The following is a 16995-nucleotide window of genomic DNA, read 5'->3' on the forward strand; positions in this document are numbered from 1 at the left end:
GTATGACTACATCAGGCTGTTGCTTGACTAGTCTGTGAAACAGTTCACTCAATTTTAGCACCAGCCCCCAGGTTTAGTGAGGAAGACTTTTCAGTGTTGACATGATTGTTTCCGCTGATGTATTTTCCAATGCCTATTTCAATGACAGGTAATCCATCCAGTTTCATTTTTTTTAGATTACTTACAGTGTGGAAACAGGCCCTTCAGCCCAACAAGTCCACACCGAGCCGCCGAAGCACAACCCACCCAGACCCATTCCCCTACATTTACCCCTGGCCCTAACACTACGGGCAATTTAGCATGGTCAATTCAACTAACCTGCACATTTTTGGACTGTGGGAGGAAACCTGAGCACCCGGAGGAAACCCACGCAGACACGGGGAGAATGTGCAAACTCCACACAGTCAGTCGCATGAGGCAGGAATTTAACCTGGGACTCTGGCACTGTGAGGCAACAGTGCTAACCACTGTGCCACCGTGCCACCCATTTTGTAGCGATTGATGCAACTGAATGGCTTGCTAGGTAATTTCAGAGGGCAACTGGGAATTAACAACATGGCTGTGACTCTGGAGTCACATGTAGGCCACACCAGGGTGGCAGATTTCCTTCCTTGAAGGACATTAACTGGTCTCTGAGTATGTCTGGATATCTAAACCGTCTAAAGAAATATCTGTCGTAAATCTATCACCCCTCAATTTAAAGCTATGTCCCCTCGTGTTAACCTTCACCATCTGAGGAAAAAGACTCTAAATAGCTACCATATCTAACCCTCTAATTATCTGGGTTTGGCAACATCTGTGGAGAGGGAAACAGTTAATGTTTCGAGTCTTATATGACTCTTATTTTCATTGAACAATAATATCAATGATAAAAACTCTAAAATTCAGATGTTTTACGGTAGGGACGACGGAGTAATGTTGTCACCAGTGATGGGAGATTCCTTCAAAGCCAGGTTTAGTAGTCCCTATCAAATTGAGAAAGAAATTGAGTCAGGTAAACTATCTGGTAAAGAGGCCAAATAGAAAAAATGGTATTAGGTATGTCATAGAACATAGAATGTTATGGTGCAGTACAGGCCCTTCAGCCCTCAATGTTGCGTCGACCTGTGAAATTAATCTGATGCCCATCTAACCTACACCATTCCATTAATATCTATAAGTATCTCCAATGCCCATTTAAATACCCTTAACGTTGATGAGTCTACTACTGTTGCAGGCAGGTCATTGCTCTCTGAGTATGTCTGGATATCTAAACCATCAAAAGAAATATCTGTCATAAATCTATCACCCTCAATTTAAAGCTATGTCCCCTCGTGTTAGCCTTCACCATCCGAGGAAAAAGACTCTAATTATCTATCATATCTAACCCTTTAATTATCTTATACATCTCGATTAAGTCACTCTCAACCTTCTGCTCTCCAACGAAAACATCCTCAGTTCCCTCAGCCTTTCCTCAGATGGCCTTCCTTCCATACCAGGCGACAGCTTAGCAAATCTCCTCTGAATCCTTTCCAAAGCTTCCACATCCTTCCTATAATGGGTGACCAGAACTGTACGCAATGTCATGTGAACATGTTGAAATCTTACCATAATAGAGAAAGGGAACTGGTGAAACAAGTGTTAGTTACTGCCCCGCAGAGTGAGAAATCAAATCCAGATGTTGTGGATTTTGATGTGCCTCAAAATACCTCAAATTATCAGGAAGTCCTTGAGGAGTGGGATAAATTAGTGAGCTATCTGTCTGAGGAGCAAAGAATCAAGTTGAAAGGTTTCTTGCAGTAGTATAAGGACATATACAGGAATAAGATAGGGAGGACTAATACTATTGTGCATGAGGTAGAGGTAGGGAATGCTGTTCTGATAAAACAACACCCTAACAGGCTTAATCCTCCAAAAGACACACAAGTCCAGAAGGAAGTGGATGCGATGCTCAACGAAGATATCATCAAACCAAGTCAGAGCCAGTGAAGTTCACTGATCGTGTTAGTTCCCAAACCTGACAGGAGTCAACGATTTTGTGTGAACTATCAGAAGGTCAACACCGTAGCAAAACTCATACCCAACATCAAGATTGGAGGACTGTATAGAGAAAGTTGGTCAACCTACTTACAACACAAAATTGGACTTACTGCGTGGTTATTGCCAGGTGCCTTTATCAGAAAAAGTGAAAGTAGTTCTTGCGTTTATAACCTCAGATAGACTATATCAATTTGAATTGATGCCTTTTGGAATGAAGAATGCACCAGCCACATTCCAGAGACTCATGAACAGAGTTGTTAAATTGTGCAGTTTATCTGGATGATGTAGTGATCTTTAGTGAGTCATGTAAAGATCACATGGTAGAGTTGACAGAACTCTTTGAATGATTACAAGAAGCAAAACTGGTAATAAACTTAGAGAGAACAGAATTCACAAAGGCAGAGGTAATGTTCTTGGGGCATAACACTGGACATGGAAGGTTGACCTCAAGGAATGTGAAGATGAAGGCCATTGAGGATTTTCCACGACCATGTTTGAAGAAAGAGGTGCTTCGAATTTTGGGACTAAATGGATTCTAACGGAAGTTTGTTCCAAACTTCAGCAGCGTGGTGGCCCACTAACAAATTTACTAAAGAAGAATACAAAATTTTGGTGCACAGAACAATGCAGGAGGTATTTGAGAATTTAAAAGCTGTACTAACCACAGCACCAGTTTTCGCTAAAGTAGCAATTGATGCTAGCGATATAGGTGTTGGAGGCTTACCAAAGATGAAGATGGAACTGAACGGCCAATTGGCTACTTTTCAAAGAAACTCAACACCCACCAAAGTAAGTACTCCATCATTGAAAAAGAATTAAGCAGTTTGGTGCTGGTCTTACAACATTTTTAAGTTTATATGATGAACAATGTGTTGGAGATGGTTGTGTATAAGGACAACAATCCTCTTACATTTTTGGAAAGATTTAAAGACAAAAATATGAGACTATTTCATATGGAACTATATGTTACAGACTATTGATTTAAAAATTGTACATTTTGTGGGCCATAAAAAATGTTATAGCAGATGCATTATGATGGATTTAAAGGAAAAAGTGTAGATATGATTTGACTGATGCCAATGTAAATTGTGTGCAGAATGAAAGGTATAACTTAGATTAATGATGTATATTTCATAGAAATGGGATTAAGAAGTGGAGTTTTAAAAAAAGCCAGCTTCTCATTGTGATGGTTTATTTTTTTCTTAAGGGGTAGGTGTTATGAAGTTGAAGGTGTATACTGTACCTTTAAGAGAGAGAGAGAGAATGCTGTTCTGAACTGAGAGCTTACAAGCACCTGTGTATATGACTAGATGGTAGTCCCAGAGTGTTCTGGAAAATTGAAACTATGTGACATTTCACTGTGAAATGGATACCTGAGTTTTGGTTGCTGTTCTGACAACAATTGGAATTTAACTGATCAGTTTAAATTACGGCACAAGATACTAAAATCTAATAGAGTTTGAATTTATTATTTTGACAACATCAAACCAATGAGACAATCCAATGTTGGGGGTACAAGAATGCAGATATTTGAACATTGGTCAGGGAGCAATTGCCGTAGAGAGAGAGCTACCTACCAATATTGCATTTTGCTGTCCAGGAAATTAGAAAACATTCTCTCAAAGGTACCTTTTCATATGATACGCATTCACAGTAAAAAGAAAGAAGACAACCCAGGGAGGTCAACAGTCAGAAGAATAAAGGCACAGAGGAAGATAGACTGTGTTGTTTTGAAATTAAGTTGATGTACTTTTAGTTAGTGTCTTATTGGAACTGTACATTATTATAGAGTTGGAGGCAGATAGTAAGCAGTGAAGAGAAAGGGGGCTTAGATTTGTGAATAGTTTTTGTTTAATGTTCAATTTTAGAGTTAGAAAATAAATGAATGTTATTTTCTTTATATAGAAGAATTTAGGAGTTCTCTGTCATTTAGATTTTAACAGATTACGAGGTGAGGCGAGCTTTTCTCGGTGTTTGTCTTAATTAATAGAGGGGCTTGCCTCCCTGTCAGAACAATACAGAAACAGATTTTTGCAAATATTCCATAATTTATTAATTGGAAATCGGTATAGAATGGAAATGTAGAGGAAATTGCCAAGGAGATCACAGACAGGGTCATTATTGTTGAAAAATGGACTCCAGTGTCACAAGAAATTTAATGACCTGACATGAGTCTTCAAGGTAAGATCTGATCACAGATAACAGTACTTCTCTATAATGGTATGACACCAGCATTGCAACTTCATTTTCATCTACCAGTTAACTATATATACTTCTGTCACCTGTCAAAGATATTCAATGACGTGCAGCATCTCACTAACATATAAAGTCATTTGTGTACACACTGCCGCACAAAGTGAATCAAATTAGCTGAACTTTGACAGAAAGACCTCAGTAAACTTCTTGGAAAATGTCAACAGTGTGTTCATGAGGTCTTGACAAAATGTCCCAGAAATCCCTTAACATGAACTTTCAAAGTCATCAAAATATCCTTCAAATACATGCAATCAGCCAATCTAAACCAGCTAATGGACAATAAAGCTTTATAGTTTTTAGGTACTAGTGTATGCAAGCCTCACTAATGACTTCTTTATTCCTGTTCAACTGGATGGTAAAGAGAAGTTGTTAATTGCAGTGAAAGTCAGGAAAATCATAGAATTCCGACAGTGCAGAAGCACACCATTTGGCCCATCAAGTCCATATCGACCCTTCAAAGAGCATCCCGCCCATTCCCCTACCCTGTATTTCCCATGGCTAATCTACCGAGCCTGCACATCTCTGGATACAATGGGCAATTTAGCAAGGCCAATCCACCTAACCTGCATATCTTTGGACTGTGGGAGGAAACTGGAACATTGAGAGGAACATGTGGTTACAGGCAGAATGTTCAAACTCCACACAGATAGTAGCCCAAGGATGGAGTAGAGTCTTTTAACGAGCATTAAAGGCTAATTTAACTGATAATCCAATCAATTTCAAAGCAACCTTTCTTAGCATGTAGTTAACCTCCTTTACCAAGGTGATATTTTGAATTAAAGGAGAGCTTAACAGGTGCTGAAGCTCAAGATTCAATTCAGTCACTGAGAGGTTTCTTCAGTGCCTAGTGAGTTCTATCAGTGACCTGGCCAATACTTAGCATTAAAACAAATCGTTTGCTTATATATCTCATTGTTCTTTGTTGGAGCAGATTGAGTAACTGTCAGCTTTCATGTTTCTCTACTCTATAACAATGATGAGACATCAAAAGTACTTGACCGGCTTTGGAATGTCCTGAGATCATGAAAGACACTACATAAATTCAGGTTTTGTCTTATAAGTAAACTTCTGTCACCAATTAATTTAATCAATGTACCAAACTGTTAATATGTCTTGGAAAAATGGTCCTTTCACTTATCTGATGGTACTACATCATGTCCATTCCCTTCCACAAATTTTCTCTTTATTCAATCACCAGTCATGGTGAAAATTACAATTTAACATCTGTTGTACCTGGGTTTGTAGCAGCAGAGGTGAAATCATGTGTTGAGTCACGTTGACTTACGATAGTCTCTTACACTTTTAACTACTGCTTTTCTATTTGTCAATGGTGCTTTTGACCAGGGTAATTACAAGAAAGTTGGAAGGCTTTACTTTAAGTTCAGCAGTAAAACATTCTGGTCCTATTTAGATTATTTTAGACACTTGATTAATTGTGTTCTAAATCTTATAACATTCTTATTCACGTTAATTCAGCTTAACTATAACGATCAATTTTGCAATCCTAGGTAAACAGTCACCACAATGTTGGGCAATAACACAGGCCAGAGAATGCCAAAGCATTGTGGGAACAAGAGAGGGACCCAGTTCAGAACAACTCAGCCTGTGGACTGAGAAGAATCCTTTATCCCAGAGTAACAGGCAATTGATGAATGCATTCTTCTTTAACTTTGATAACTTTGGCAACATACTGGTAATTATAAAGTGTTTATTGGTAGTAGTAACTTTTACAAAATAGAAGTGAAGCTATTGGAAGTTGGAGGATTTTTAATTTTAAATTAATTGAGAAAATAAATTAACACAGAAAAAAAATGGCAGAGCAGGCAATGCTTTGTGACTGCAGAATATGGGAGCTGATGGACCCCATAGCAAACAAACCTGATCCATACCCAAGAAGACAGCCTCAACCATGATCTTGGGTTAATTTTGTGCTATATGTAACCTCACCATACTGTTCTGATCTGTAAAATCTTCCTGATTTGACACTATCACCTTGATATCCCAGGTTTCCTCCGGGTGCTCCAGTTTCCTCCCACAGTCCAAAGATGTGGTCAGGTGAATTTGGCCATGCTAAATTGCCCATAGTGTTAGGAGCAATAGTCAGAGGGAAATAGGACTGGGTGGATTACTCTTCGGAGGGTCAGTTTGGTCTTGTTGGGCCGAAGGACCTGTTTCCACACTGTGGGGAATCTAATCTAATCATAACTTGCTATGATCTCTCTACCTCAATTAGTTTGTACTGTTTTGGATTACTTGTTACTTTGGTTAGAACCTCAGCATGCAACTCTTATACCTATCATGTTATTCCAGCATTTGGTTTCTTTCCAGCACCACCTCATTTTTAATTTTCTGTAATCATCTCTCTGCCTCAATTAATCAGATTATAGATCATCCCTTCACTTGCTGTTCAGCTGTTGACACTTTACTCACACCGTCTGACACTTTTGATCACCTGCAGAGGATGCTGCCTGAACTGCTGTGTTTTTCCAGCACCACTCTAATCTAGACTCTGGTTTCCAGCATCTGTAGTCATTGTTTTTACCTTATTATTCAGCCTGTCAACACTCCGCTCACACCATTTTTATGACTTTTTGATCTCACTGCCTATAAATTACATGCCTGTGTGCTTCTCTTCACCCTACCCAACAAATGAAACTGTTGGACCAAAATCTGGTGTCATGTGACTTCTGACAATGAGCGAATTCGCAGCAGAGTGAGCAAAATTAGAGATATAAATGCATGGTTCAAATATTCATATGGGAGAAATGTGTGCCAATATTGGGGAATTGATGACAGAAGTTTGAAAGGTGGAAGCTGTACCACTTTTAATTGAACCATGCTGGGACCCATGTATACATGAGACTTATAATTAGGGCAATAGAGAGAGCTTTCAATTAATAGTAGGGGTGAGGGATCAAGTCAGGGAAGATCTGATTTTTTTTAAAGGACAAGGCAAGAAAGCAAAATAGCAATCAGGAAAATTATGATCAGAATATGGCAGGAAGGGACAGGGCATTCAAACTTAAGGGTGTGCCAGAAGATAAGACTAGATGTTGCGAAAATAGGAAAAAGATAGAATCAAAAACTTTGTTAGTGTAGTATTTACAAGAAGGCAGTAAATTGATTCTCCAATAGAAATAAATATGTATGACTTATTTGCCATTGTAGAGGTATAGCTGCAAGAAGCTCTGATGCTGCCTGACCTGCTGTGCTTTTCCAGCACCACACTCTTGGCTGCAAAATGACAAAGACTGGGGCCTGAATATTCAACAGCACATGACATTTCTGAAAGATAGAAAGAATCATAGAGTCACCCTTTGGTCCATTGAATCAATGTGGACCTATCTATATTAATCCCATTTTTCAGTGGTTGGCCCATAGCCTTGAATGTTTTGACATTTCAACTGTTTGTTCCTGTATGGTTTAAAGATTTCCCACCTCTATTACCTTCCCAGGCAGTGCATTCTACATTCCACTGTTCTCTGGGCATAAAGACTTTTATTTATATCCTCTCTAAACCTCCTCGCTTCACCTTAAATTTATGCCCCCTCATTATTGACTTTTCAACTAAGGGGAGCAACTGATTCCTATCTGAAATAACTCCACAGAGCCTGGTATCCCATTATCAAGTCACCCTTTACTTACACGTGGAGGATACTTAATATTGAGCTAGCTTTCAGTGTGAACAGGATCCCTGACACTCCTGTTTATATCTGTCAGCCAGGGCTCCTTTATTGAATCAGATTAGCAGCCCCAATGAGGGAACCCATATTCTACAAGGTCCAGCTGGCTGACCTCGTTGCAATCGTTACATTATCCACCCTGTCCATCAAAATCTTTTACACCTCAACCAGCCTTCTTTGCTTTCAAGAAAACAACAAGAGCCTATTCAGCCTCTCCTTAGCTAAAATGCTTCAATGCAGGAAACATCCTGATGAATCTTCTCTGCACTTTCCAGTGCAATCACATCTAGAAAGCTAAGAAAGGATGGAACGATAGTTTTGTGAATTAAGGATGGCATTAGAATATTAGAGATCAAAATGTAAAATCAGTCTGGGTATAGATAAGAAATATTAAAAGCAGTAAATCACTTTTCAGAGTAGTAGGCTTCTAAAAGGGACCACATTTTGTAGGACAGGGTGTATAGGAAGAAATAATGTGCTGTGTCCTGTGAGAAAGGTTATTGATATTGGGTGATTTTAACTTATATATAACAAATCAGATTAATAAAGGTGGCCCAGAAGCTGAGTTCAAAGTGTGTTTACAGGACAATTTCTTAAAGCAGTTTAAATATTACAGAGCGTACTAATCTAGGTCTAGTCATAGGCCACAAGATTAACTAATGAACTATTGGAAAAGGCAGTGATCATATCCTGATTGAAATTTGCATTCAGTTTGAGGGAGCGATGTCAGTCTAAGACAAGTATTTATAAATTAAATAAGCGTAATTATGAGGGTGCAGAGACAGAGCTGGTTGAAATGAAGTGGTAAGTTAGGCTCAGGAATAAGACTGCAATGATGCAGATTCGATTGTGGGTAAATTGTTGGCGATGATTATAAAAGATACAATTTAGGGCCAATTAGAAAGGCAAAAATTGATTTGGGATAGTCAACATGGCTTTGTGTGAGGAAAATCATGTCTCACAAACTTGATTGAGTTTTTTGAGGAACTTACCAAAAAGGTTGATGATGGCAGAGCAGTAGATGCTGTTTATTTGGACTTTAATAAAGCCTTTTGACAAGGTTCTGCATGGTAAACTAGTTAGTAAAGTGAGGTCATATGGGATTCAGAGTGAGCTTGCCAATTGGATATATAATTGACTTAACAGCAGGAGACAGAGAGTAATGGTGGAGAGTTACTTTTTGGACTGGAGGCCTGAGATTGGCAGCAGTCCACGGAGATCGGTTTTGGGTCTTCTCTTGTTTGTCATTTATATAAATGATTTGAATACAGAAGGCATGGTTAGTAAGTTTGTAGGTGACACAAAGTTGGCGGTATTGTAGACTGTGAAGAGTATTTCCAAGATTACAAAAGGATCTCGATCAAATAGGTCAATAGGCTGAAAATTGGCAGATGGAGTTCAATCTTGATAAACGCGAGGTATTGCATTTTGGTACAACAACCAAGGGTAGGGCTTATACAATTAATGGTAGGGCCTTGGGTAATATTGTAGAACAACGGGACCAAGGGGTATAGATACATATTCTTTAAAGTTTGAGTCATGTATAGACAGAATGGTTAAAAAGATGTTTGGCATGCTTGCCTTCATTGCTCAGTCCTTTGAGTAATAGAGTTGGGATGTTATGTTGAAGTTTTACAGGACATTGGTGAGGCTTCTCCTGAAATACTGTGTCCAGTTCTGGTCACCTAGTTATAGGAAGGATATTATCAAGCTGGAGAAAATCCAGAAGAGATTTACCAGGATCTTGCCAGGTTTGAGTTAAAAAGAAAGACAGGATAGGCTGGGAATTTGTTCACGGGAGTGTAGGAGGTTGAGAGGTGACCTGATGGAATTTTATAAAATAATGAGAGGTATAAATAGTGTTAATGGTCGTTGTCTTTTCCTTAAGTTGGGGAAGTTTAAGACTAAGGGGTACATTTTTAAGGTGATAGGAGAGAGATTTTAAAAAATACATAAGAGGCAAATTTTTTATACAAATGGTTGTTCACATGTGGAATGAATTTCCTGAGGAAATGATGAATGCTGGTACAGTTACAATATTTAAAAGACATTTGGTAAGATACATGAATAGGAAAGGTTTGGAGGAACAGGAGCAGGTAGGTGGGATTTTGTTCAGCAGGGACCGAACGGTCTGTTTCCATGATGTACGACTCTATTATTCTAAGATGCACTGGCTGACATTTAACAAGATATTTCTTAACACTCAGCAAAGATACATTTCAGCAAGAAAGAATGATTTGAGCTAACTAAAAATTAAAGATACTATCAAACTCAAAGAAAAAGCATTATATTCTGCAAGGAGTAGTCCAGTCAAAAATCTGGACAGAGTGACTAAAAGAATAAATGAGGGAGAAACAGAGTATGAGAGAAAGCTAGCTAAAATGAAAGAAAACAGAAAGTAAGAATTTCTACAGGTATTTAAAAAAGGAAGCGTAAACAAAAGAGCATTAATCCTTTAGAGAATAGACCTGAAGAATTAATAATGAAAAATAAGGATATGACAGCCACACTGAACAAACATTTTGTATCTTTCTTCACTGTAGAGAATATATGTTAAATTCTTAATTCACAATTATTTCAGGATTATAAAGTTTTGGATGCAATTTAAAACACCTGTAAACATCAGAGAAAGGCTATTGAGAAAGTTATCAGAATACCCACCCAAAAGCCTCTTAAATGTTACAATTGTACCAGCGTCCACCACTTTCTCTGGTAGCTCATTCCATACACGTACCACCCTCTGTGTGAAAAAGTTGCCCCTTAGGTCCCTTTTATATCTTTCCCCTTTCATCCTAAACCTATGCCCTCTAGTTCTAGACTCACCAACACCAGGGAAAGACTTTGTCTATTTACCCTATCCATGCCCCTCATAATTTTGTAAACCTCTGTAAGGTCACCCCTCAGCCTCTGACGCTCCAGGGAAAACAGCCCCAGCCTGTTCAGCCTCTCCCTCTAGCTCAAATCCTCCAACCCTAGCAACATCCTTGTAAATCTTTTCTGAACCCTTTCAAGTTTCACAACATCTTTAAGAGGGTGGTACATGTATGGAATGAGCTGCCAGAGGAAGTGGTGAAGGCTGGTACAATTGCAACATTTAAAAGGCATTTGCATTGGTATATGAATAGGAAGGGTTTGGAGGGATATGGGCCGGGTGCTGGCAGGTGGGACTAGATTGGGTTGGGATATCTGGTCGGCATGGACGGGTTGGACCAAAGGGTCTGTTTCCGTGCTGTACATCTCTATGAATCTATGACTCTAAAATAACAGCTGACAAGTCTCCTGATCCTATAGACTTCATTGTAGATAATAACAGAAAGAGCTGCTGAGAAAGTAAGTCCACTGGTTTTAATTCTCCAAAAAAAGCCCCTACATTCTGGAAAAGCCTCAGATTGGAAAATTGTGAATGTAGCTCTACATTCTGTTGTTCAAGTTAATTTAACATCTGTCTTACAGGGAAAGCTCTAGAATTTATTATCAAGGAAATTTTAGCCTGAGTACTTAATCAGACATGGTCAGTACTCCTTTTGTGAAACAGAAATTCAGTTTAACTAATTTGTTAGAGTTCTTTGAAGAAGTAACAAGTAACATGGATAAAGAGTCTGATAAAGAGTCATCTGGACTCGAAACGTCGGCTTGCTCTCTCTCCAGGGATACTGCCTGACCCGCTGTGATCTCAGCATTTAGTGTTTTCAGCACAGATTCCAGCATCTGCAGTAATTTGTTCCTGGATGAAGGGGAACCTGTGAATGTCGTGCTTAGATTTAAAGGAGAAATTTGATAAGGTGCAACATCAAAGGTTACTATACAAAATAAGAGCAAATAAGGCTTCATGGTGTACAGAATAACACATCACCATGGATAGAAGATTGGTTAGCTGCGTGGGCATAAATAGCTGATTTTTTAAAGCTCATTATTAGATAAGCCTGGTACTACTCCTGGCATGCTCTCCTGCACTCTTCATTAAACCAGAACTGATTTCTCATTTGATGGTAATAATGGAGTGGCTGATATGCTGGGCTGTGAGGTTACAGGTTGAGGTTAAATATAATTCTGCTGCTGCTGATGTCTTACAGTCCTTTTGCTGCCCAGTTTTGTGTTGCTAGGTGTCCATCCCACTTAACATGCTGGTGGTGTCACATAACAAGATGGAGGTTATCCTTAATGGATTTTGCCTCCACAAGACTGTGCAGTGATCTTTCCTCACTATAGGACAGCACAGTTGCTCAGTGGTTAGTACTGATGCCTCACAGCACCAGGGGCCCTGGTTTCATTCCACCCTCAGTTTGCATGTTCTCCTTGTATCTGTGTGGGTTTCCTCTGGGTGCTCCAGTTTCCTCCCACAGTCAAAAGATGTGCAAGTTAGGTGGATTGGCCATGGTAAATTGTCCATAATGTCCAGAGATGTTCAGGCTTGGTGGTTTAGCCAGGGTAAAAATGGGGTTATGGGGATGGAGATAGGGTAAGGGGTTGGGTCTGATGGGATGCTGTTTGGAAGGTCGGTGCAGACTCGATGGACCAAATGGCCTTTTTCCACACTGTAGGATTCTATGATACTATCATGGATGGAAGCATTTACAACATGTAGATTGATAGGGATAGGTTGAGTTGATTTTTTTCCATGTTGATAAAATCAAAATACTATAGATGCTAGAAATCTGAAATAAAAATAAGAAGCAAAGTGCTGGGAAAATTCAGCAGCTTTGACAGCAATTGTGAAAAAAGAAAAAGAGTTTACTGTTAACTGAACACAGATGTTGCCAGACTTGCTGAGTTTGACCAGCACTTTCTGTTTCCCTCAAATTGGTTCCCTCACCACCTGCTGCAGGCCCAATCTATATCCTTTTGGGTTTGGTCAACTACCGAAACACTCTAGGTGGTGGATTTTGAAATTCATCCAGTGCATATGTCAAATCTGAACGTTCCATCCAGGTTTTTTTCCCTTTCTTTAAACTTTGCAGCAGTTTGATACAGCTGAGTGGCTTGGAAGGCTCAGAGAGCAATTAAGAGTCTACCATATCACCACGGGTTTTCAATCACATGTAGGCCAGACCGGATCGGCAGATTTCTTTCTCAAAAATAGCATTAGTGAACTAAATGGATTTTTATGATGATTGTTACGTGGTCACCATTAGATTTGATTTTTTAGTTTAAATTTCAAATCTACCATGGCAGGATTTGAACCATTGTTTCCAGAATATCAGTATGAGGCTCTGGACTACTAGCCCAGTGACATTACCTAAGCCACCACTTCTGTAAAATTTGCTTGGTAGTGCAAAGTAAAGTTAGTGATCAGTTGCTGAAAGCTGTTCCCATTGGTGCACTACAGAGCTCAGTGCTGGGTCCCTTGATTTTTACATATATATCAATGATTTAGATTTAAATGTAAGTAACATGATAGTAAGACATCAATTTACTGGTCAAGTGAACAGAAAACTGGCAAACAGAATCCACTCTGGAGAATCATTTGTGGGTTGCAGCTGTCTTACTTCTGGTAAAACTTCCTTAAAACTTTGCCAAGAGTTGGGATCATGCAGCAGATTAGAGTGCTAACTGCAAGCCGGAAATTTCATTTCTGCATTCACTAAGTTTCCAAAATTCTGTGTGTCAAAGAAGCAGACTTCTCTTATTTGCTTATTTTCTATCATTGTGCATCCAAAATAAAACTTCTCAACACATCCATGAGTCAGCACTTAAAAGAATACAGAATTCTGTCTTGCTCACCAAAGTTTGACAGCACCAGACAACTATTAATCTTAAAGAGAATATGAGCAAAAGTGAGAAAGAGGTCATCTTACTGGCAAAGAGGATTGAGGACTCAATGGCTAGATGATTAGATACAAAATTGTATTTGTTCCTCCTTTGCAAAATAACAGTGAGGAATGTAATACCTTGCAATTCTGCTCTCTGCTACTTATGTGTCTGTAGATAGTTGAATGAACTGGCCTGTGTGGTCAGAAAGGATGAGGAAATGTAAAAAAAATCTGGTGGCTATTACATAACTTTGTGATCTGCCACCCTTGTAATGAAAGCAGATATTGTCTGACAGATCTTAGCTAGTCTAAATCCATTTTAAGTATGGGTTCTATGATCAACTGTTACTTGCCTGACCTATAATTTCACTTGCTTTTCTTATCACCTCATAAACTAAATTAGGGACTTTTCCTGTGGCAGTGTCCCAACCACTGAGCCAGGAGACCCAGGTTCGAGACTCAGCTGCTCCACAGGTAGTGTAATAACATGTCTGAATAGGTTGATTAAGTAATATTTTCAAAAAAACAAATTAAAACAGAATGTGAATGCAATTGCCAAAGGAACATCAATTCTGCCCACTTTCTAAAGCAAATAACAGTTGTGCGAAAAACTTGTGTAACAAAATGATAGTACTGTATTAGCAATCCAAACAAAAGTAATCAAATAATACCTTAAAAAATGCGCAGCGGAGACAGGTATGGGTAGTATGGCAAATAAAGTTAATTATCAAAGCTGCTGCACACCTTGAAATATCTGTTTCAAGAAGTGATTCATCCACCTCATATGTGTGAGCAGTTTATCCTCACCAAGCAAAGGAGAGTAATTGGCAGACAATGGATGAGGAAATATATCTTTGCACCAAATGTCGGATAACATTCTAACTTTGGCAGAACAGAATCAGGTGAAATTTAAACTTTGTCTGAAACTGCCACAAAAAGCAGACTTAACGCTATCAAAGAAAATCTAATTGCCACTTTGATTCTGAATAACATATCCTATAGTGTACCAACCACTCATGAAAACTTGAGTTTTAATGTTGTAGAGCCAATTCATAAAAAGAACTAAGTAGTCATAGAAATGTCAATTGGGAACCTTATCAGAGAGGCTTTTTTGCCATAATTTTCCACCACTTCAGTATAACAACAGTATTTATAAGTTTGATCCATTACCATTCTGCCTCCATAGAAATTGCCTGAAGCATCTCACCACACAGGCTGCTTGTTTGAAAATCAACAAAGTCCCTAAATTTCATACACAACACAAACTAAAATGACAGATATCATTGCTTCCACTTCTGGTTCAAATGGTCACATTAATTAAGGATATGAATTAAAAGTTGATGATTATGTCAGTGACAAATTATGCTTACATCATAAATATATAAAACCAACATTATTTGCATTTTAAATTTCAACTGTCTCTGATCTTCAGAATTCTAAGAAATATGTTTTTCTAGGCAGAAGCATATTAACAGAAAATTTTTCAAAACTTTTAAATATTAGATTCATAATTTACTCAGAAGCAAAGTACACCTATATAGTTTTAAATGGTAAAACAAAATAAAGAACTGCAGATTCTGAGAATCTGAAACAAAAGTAGAAATTGCTGGAGGAGAGTATATGGCAACCTACAGGAGGATTCCTGGTTCATGCTTGACTTAATGCCATGAGTCTTCATAGAATTATCTAACACTAAAACAGAAATTGCTGGAGAAACTCAGCAGATTTGGCAGCATCTGTGGAGAGAAAACAGAGTTACCATTTTCAAGACGGGATAGCTCTGAAGATGATGACCGGAATTGAAATGTTAATGCAGCTTTCTCTCCGCAAATGCTGCCAGACCTGCTGATTTTCTCTAGTAATGTCTAGTTTTAGATCATTCTAGGATGACTCATGGCATTAAGTTTAATATGTAGATTCTCAATCTAGACATATGTCATGTGTTATATAGAGAAGACAGAACACAATTGAAGCCAACTACGTTGCACAGCTTTGGCCAATGATAAAAATTATCACTTTTCAGTTTATTTTTAAAGTGTCAGAATCTGTACATAAAGTACAATATCAAAAGTTATTGGAAAAATCAGAATAACCAAAGGGAAATATAACACATTCTCAGAAATACAAGTGCATCTCTTCCCTACCCAAAATCTCTGACGCCTTTCTACAAACATGCAGAGAACCCACAGAACCCAATAGTTCATTGACTGGATGGATGCATTTTTTTAAAAAAATGCAGTCACCTTGTTTAACTCATGGTTGTGGAAGTATTGTACAAAAGAATAGAATATTCAAGATTCAGGGAATCTCATTTTCTTTATGTTGTGCTGAATATTTTTAAGCATAATTTGTCCCAAATCAGTGAAGCCAGCAAAACATGTAAATTATATTCATTTCAAACTGAATTTTGATGATCTTTTTAACTTCTTTATATAACTGATCATGCTCCCAAATATAATTAATCGCCATTGTTGGGGGGTGGTTCTGTTAATTATACCTGATTCTGAACTTCAGAATTCTAAGAAATGTAAGCGTTTATATGCAGAAGTACACTTTCACGCAATTTTTCAAAACGTTTAAATATTAGATTTATAATTTACTCAGAAACAAAGTACACATATATTGTTTTAAATGTTAAAATAAAATAAGGAATTGTAGATTCTGAAAATCTGAAACAAAAGTAGAAATTTCTGGAGAAAGCAGAGTTAACGTTTCCAGACCAGACAGTTCTGAGGAGTGTCACTGGATTTGAAACATTAACACAGGTTTCTCTCCACTGATGCTGCCAGACCTGCTGAGTTCCTCCAGCAATTTCTGTTTTAGTTTTAGACGATTCTATGAAGACTCATGGCATTAAATCAAGCATGAACCAGGAATCCTCCTGTTGGTTGCCATGTACTCTCCTCCCACGATTGATGAATGAGTACGTCTTCACTTTCAGCACCACTTGGAATAAATAGGAAGGATGCAGGATATACTTTGAGTAAGGGACTTCAGTGACCAATACCAAAAGTGGCTCAGAAACACCTCCATTGGCTGAGCAATGGAAGAAATGGCTGCCAGGCATGACCTGATGCATGTGGCGAGAGAAAAAAAAGGAAAAATGACTGTTGTGAACTCATTCTCATCCTCATGAATCTACTTATCACAGATGTACCACCTGTCCATGATATTATTAGGAAGACTGACTACTAAGTTCTCCTTGTGGCAATGAATCCTGATGTCACTTTGAGGATAGCTATCATCATGCTGTGTGGCATGCTCAATGAGCAAGATCTTGTGGTTCA

The sequence above is a fragment of the Chiloscyllium plagiosum genome, unplaced genomic scaffold (genome assembly GCF_037043375.1).
Source record: "Chiloscyllium plagiosum isolate Xiang-an unplaced genomic scaffold, Cpla_swu_hap1 HiC_scaffold_16, whole genome shotgun sequence".
In the NCBI taxonomy this organism is placed as follows: Eukaryota; Metazoa; Chordata; class Chondrichthyes; order Orectolobiformes; family Hemiscylliidae; genus Chiloscyllium; species Chiloscyllium plagiosum.